The sequence below is a fragment of the Pituophis catenifer genome, unplaced genomic scaffold, assembly GCF_029215685.1.
Source record: "Pituophis catenifer annectens isolate HBS135680 unplaced genomic scaffold, rPitCat1.0.hap2 SCAF_6, whole genome shotgun sequence".
Taxonomy (NCBI): domain Eukaryota; kingdom Metazoa; phylum Chordata; class Lepidosauria; order Squamata; family Colubridae; genus Pituophis; species Pituophis catenifer.
Genome location: NW_027256886.1, coordinates 48,508,874 through 48,515,337, shown reverse-complemented (window position 1 = coordinate 48,515,337; position 6,464 = coordinate 48,508,874).

The window sequence follows — 6,464 nt, the reverse complement described above, 5'->3', positions numbered from 1 at the left end:
CAGCACAGCCTGATTAGCACACACACAAAAAAAATCTGCCTCTGCCTCCCAGCAATTTGCCTCCTTGCAGCAAACAGCAAACAGCCCATTTCAGTTTCAGCTTCAGGACAACCTGATTAGCACAAGCAGCTGATTGTCGGTTGGATCGGCCTCCCAAGGATCATTTGTTTCAGGCTGCAGGGATTGCCATAGCCTATTGCCGCCTCCATTTTTAGCCTCCAAGTGCCCCATTTTCCACCCGTTCCAGGCAGCGGGGATCGGAATGGGCAGTAGGCAATGGCAATCTCTGCAGTCTGAAACAGCTGATGGTCAGGAGGCCGATCTAACTGACGATCAGCTGCTTGTGCTAATCAGACTGTGCTGAAGCTGAAACTGAAATGGATTCTTTGCTGCTCGCTGCAAGGAGGCAAATTGCTGGGAGGCAGAGGCCAAAGGGTGGGGGCCGGTGGGTGGGAGGGGCTACATTCGGTGTATAAGACACACCCACATTTTCATCCTTTCTTTGGGGGGGAAGTGCGTCTTATACTCTGAAAAATACAGTACTCTGTTTTTGCAGTTTTTACATCAGTGCCATCTTTTCTCAGATTTCTGCAATGAGCCTACTCTAAGGAATAGGAGAACAAGGTTCAGAGAACCTTTTTTTCACATTAATTTCAAAGTCTGCACAACCCTCTTAAATAGGATGATGCTCTTTGATCAGTGAGCTTGGATTTAAATTCCACTCAGTTGAAATTAAATAGGCAAATTTGTACTGGTTTCATATAATCTAGTGCACAGGGGGAGCAATCATTATGTTCTGTTCTGTATACAAGAGGATGTGTTTAAAGTCACACAAGAAGAATCCTGTTGTCTCAGTATAAAATCCTATCTAATCCACTATTCCAATTTCCATTGTGTTCAACCAATTACTTTTGGAAAGCCTACAACAGGACAAGAAGCCATTGTCTCCTGCTGTTGTTGTCTGGTGGCTAGGCTTGCGAAGTTTACAGCTGATCTTATGAGTAGCATATTCTCAATGGAAGCTTTCCCTTTCATAAATTTGCCTAGTCCTTTTTTATGGCTTTTAAACTGGTGACTGTCACTCTACATTAGGAAAATGAATTTCATGCTTTAACTATGTACTCTATGAAACAAATCTTTCCTTTGTAATAACGCAGTTGTACATGCCAAAAATAAATGGAAATATTAATATAAGTAATATTAACCCATATGATTTTGGGGGTTTCTGGAAATTGGAAACTGACATTTTCGGGAAATGTGGGTATATGCATTATAAAATTGTATCAGAATAATTAGTATTTAACAGTGGTAGTTTATTATTTTGTTTGAGCAAATACTGACATAAAGACCTACTTATTTGTTGCAACAGAGCTGTAGCAATTTTCTGAGTGACCCAATCTTGCAATAATAGGTGGGGGCAGCAGTCCTCACTGGGATTTTAATGTTATGGCACCCTTTACTATGTTTATAGCTGTGACTTATACACCATACCTTTGCTGCTAGATTGGTGTTACCACAGCAGTCAACCATTTCTAACACATAAAAAAGTACCAGTAGGTTGATAATAATATCAACAAAGCACCAAATTTAACAATACTGAAATCAACAACAGTGCAAGTGTAAAAAAATAGCCACCACAAATGATAATAACATTCAAATCCAGGTTGAGCACACAGTTTATTTTGAAATTCCTATTGAATTAATATGAGCTTTCTGCTTAATAAATGGGTTTAGAGATTGCAGCTGAAGAGCACTGATGTTTGCTTGGGACAGGAAAGATATTAAGGAGAGTGCTAGGCAAGTTTCCCTGGGCAAGAGATTTCTATCTTATATTCTGAAATGAACATCTTTATTACATCTAAAGAAAATTGAGGTATGTAAGATTGAGCTAGCCTTCCAGCAATTATATTAAGCTGGGTAATGTCATTAACATTTTTGGGTTGGGAGTTAACTGGATAATTAGTTTGAAGAGAAGAGATACACATTGGGTACATACATTGCTTTTACATATAGTGATTTTAACTGAAGACACATATACGCAAGGGTTTTGCAGCTGCTCAGGAACAGCTGCAGACAGATCTAATCTAAGGATGTTGGTTGGTTTGAGGATCTGAGTCAATTTTTTTTGGCTCTGAATTGGTTTACTTGAAATTGGAATGGAACTGGACTTTCACTTTGCAACAGTGCCAGCCTAAGTAGTTGTGGGGGGAGGGTATTTTTCCAAGGTGGGAAGTTTGACTTTCTATATCCTCTATTCTCCTAGGCTCAAGGAACCTATTTCAATCCTCAACAGAGCTTCAGCATCCTGCTCCTAATGCCAGTCTGCAGAGAGTTCAAAATATATCTTCTCACCATCCCACATCTCCAACTACTGCTGAAACATGCAGCTATAGTTATACAGTAGCTATTGGGAAAAGCATCTGGTTGCAAAAACACTATCATGCTATGAGATCATGTTCATGATTTTCAAGACTTTTACATGTGACAGAAGAATGGGGTCTCTGCAGTCAGGAAAATTTATATTCATTGCAGCTACTCAGACAAATATATTGATAGGTTGTTAGTGATTTATTTGATTTCCTTTTAATAGGGATTGGGAGTTGATGATCAGGCAGAGCCCAATGGTGGGGCCAAATGCGCTATCAGTTTGGAGTCACTATGTTCCCACAAAAACCGAAGTCCAGCCACCAATGAATTCCATTTGTAGATCAGAGTCCTATGTATAGGTAGCATGAAATAAACTTTTAGTGCTTTGAACTCTACTCCTGTTCCTGATTTCTTGCGCCTGATAGTTGAGAGGACTTGAATGTTTCCAGGTTGTGTGGTAGTTTGGGGGGGGGGGTCTAAGAAGCTGCTTGGGTATTATTTGTGTTCTCCTATGGTCACTAAGAAGCTGCTTAGATATTATTTGGAGAATTTATACTGATTGACTAATGATATTCCATTTCTGTGTTTTGAGGTATGCAGATATAAAGTCAATTATGACTACTTCACACTCGTGAAGAAGAATTTGAGATTGGAAATAATGGAGTATGAACTTGTCTAAGTATTTACTGAATAAGACAATCAGTTGGATTCCTATATTGCACCAAACCATAAACACATGGTTTACAAACCACTATGGCTGTTTTCACACATTATGATAACCTAGGATCAAACGTACAGTACCTTATAGCTTAGCATGACTTACGACCATATCTAGAGGCAAGCTTCTCTATTGTTATCACTCTTTGGGGCTTTAGAGTGTGGCTTCCCAGCACAGGGTATTGAATGACAGATAAAACCTGTATAATGGGACAATTATCAAATGGGATGAATCTATAATTTTTTTTATAGATTTGGAAAAGCATCTCATGAGTTACAGATTTTTTTTAAGATAAAAGAGAAGTAAATCGTTGGATATTCTTTCATAGTGTGGATAATATCAACTCCTCCTTTTAGACTGATGTAATGGTGTTTTGAATGTCCATGACGTGGGTCCCTAGTGAATGAAACCAGCCTCAGTCTATGTGCTAAAAGGTGAATTGTACACCCCTCTTAGGAATACAAAGATTGATCGGCTCTTTGAGAAAAAATGCTTATTGTGGAGGATAGAAAGAAGGTCATTTAACATCATTCAATGCATGGAGAGGATATAATTCCTTTTTTTTAAATCTTCATGAGAAGCTTATATAGATGCTTATCCCAAAGGATATGTCACCAGCATATTTGAAGAAGAACACAACCCCATTTTTCAGATATTCAGAAACTTTTTCATTTCTCTTAATTTCTTACTACTTGGTCTGTTGAATTGGATTACCTGGACAAATGCAGTTTTACAATATATTGTATTCCATAAAGTGCACAAGTATTCTTTGCCTTGAATTTAGAAATTCTGCCAATGTAGATATTTACATGATTGTGTCACTTGTTTAATATAGTGCCATGGCTTTTAACCATCAATTCTATGTAAACCTTTTTTTGTTCATTTGACTGTCCAGTCTTATTAATATTTAGTTAACATTAACTAAATGCTAATTAAATGAATTCTAATTGCATTCATTCGATTCAGTGTGGGGTTAGTATAAATGGCAGCTTTAATTTAAGATGATGATACATTATGACTTTTAAATGCATTATGAGTTACTCTGAGATCTTTCTGCACTGAAATGGCCACTGAATGGAGGTGAAAGGCTCAGTAAAGACATATATTAAAAGACATATATTATTTCTCTTGAGCTGAAATACTTTTTCTGCATAGAAATAAAATACAGATGTAATCATGTCAGTTAGAAATACAGATTTCATGGATCAATTGTGCCTTGGGAATATGAGGTGTAAAACCAAATTTTGGAATAAGGCATTTGATATTTGAGTTGTGTGTTGGATAAATTAAAAACTGTAAAAACTTAGTAAAGTACGCTTTACTTTTTTCATTCCTGTGGACAATTTCCTCCAATTAACTTTTAGATTCTTATTAACTTTGAGATCCTGCTTTTCCTGTTGTTAAGTCAAAATGTACAGACGGCCTTTGACTTACAGTTCATTTAGTGACCGTTCAAAGTTACAGGGCTGAAAATGATTTATGACCATTTTTCACACTTATGACCATTACAGCATCCCCATGGTCATGTGATCAAAATTCAAACACTTGGCAACTGACTCATATTTATGACAGTTAGCAATAGTACTTAGACTTATATACCGCTTTATAGTGCTTTACAGTCCTCTCTTAGCAGTTTACAGAGTCAGCATATTGCCCCCAACAATCCGGGTCCTCATTTTACCCACCTTGGATGGAAGGCTGAGTCAACCTTGAGCCTGGTGGGATTTGTATTGCCAAATTGCAGGCAGCTGATAGTCAGCAGAAGTGGCCTGCAGTACAGCACTCTAACCACTGTGCCATCAAGGCTCGTAGTTACAGTATCCCTGCACCTCCCCCCCCCCACCATGCCCAGCTGAGCTGCATGATCATCAGAGGCTTTTTTTTTTTACTTTTAAAAGCATTTTTTCTACAACCTCTTCCGAAGAAAAAATGCTTTTAAAAGTAAAAAAAAACCCTCTGATGATCACGCAGCTCAGCTGGGATCATCAGAGGCTTTTCAAAGCATTTTTTTCTGCAACCTCTTGGGCGAAGAGGTGCTAAAAAAATGTTTTGAAAAGTCTCTGGCAACTCCCAGCTGAGTTGCCTGATCGGCAGAGAGGTATTTTTTAAAATGCCTCTTTGACGATCCCAGCTGAGTTGCCTGATTGGCAGAGGCTTTTCAAAGCATTAGAAAAAAATGCTTTGAAAAGTTTAAAAAAAAAAGTTGGCCACGCCCACCCAGTCACATTAACCACCCCACACCAAGCCACGCCCACAGAACCGATAGCAACAAATTTTACATTTCACCCCGGGCTCAATTGTGGTCAGAGCTTGTGGGCTTCCTATACATTGGCACAGAAACAATTACCTAGAAAGATGAAAATCTCGAGTTGAATGAAACATTTGCTATCACCCATTTTACCTTAAGTATTTGGTCAATTTTCTCCTGGCTCCAAGGATTGTTAGGCTCCCCAAATTAGGATTTAATAGTAAATCTCAGTCTTCCAATTTCACACAGGTTAACTCAATTGTTAGGCTTGAATGCATGTCATGATGTGGCTACATAAGAATTTTTATTGTGACTAGAATGAAGCTGCATTGAACAATTGATTGTCTAGCATGCTGGTGTAATTCATCTCTTATCCATGGGAAGTGAATCCCATTGCTGCTGTTCCTGCTGCTGCTGCTTGCCTTTCCAGTGCTTCAGCAGAGTTTTTGATCTGTCTTGAAACCAAGTGGTCATTGGTTATCGATACAGCTAATATTACTGTCCTAAGAACTGCTGGTTCTTAACTTATCTCTGACAAAGGCACCTGGAATTCAGAGAAGTTCAATCCCATGGAAAGAACTGGTGAAATTGGCTTCCAGTTTCTAAATGGGATTTACTAAGAAACCTTTGGCTTTATTGGTAATCTGATTTGTTATTCTTGTGCCTTACTTTTCAGAAGCAAACTTGCCTTTAGAGAGTCTGGCTGTCAGAGAGTGTATTGTATTTGGGAGAGAGGGTTTCCCAGAATAAAGATAAAGGTCCAGATGTATCCAGGAACCAGTATTGGGAAGGGAGGAGGGGATGGCACAGAAAGCCTGCAGAAAACCTTAATATATTCTCCACCTTTTGTTGGACTAACTGAATTCTTTCAGTTTGATAACTTGGGAATAGAGACAGGATTCTTGGAATCAGAGTGCCGGTATTACGTGCATGTAATTCTTGCCTTTGGGGCTAATTAAACAATAGAAAATGCTTGGGCATACGGGTAAAATAGAAATAACTCCTTCTTGGTGACCAACAGGTTACCTTGAGTCCATGATGACCAGTTAGACAGAAAAAATAGTTTGTCTTTCATTTGAAATAGCAATATGACTTTCCACTTTACCCACAATTGCAACTGTTCCTGCAGTT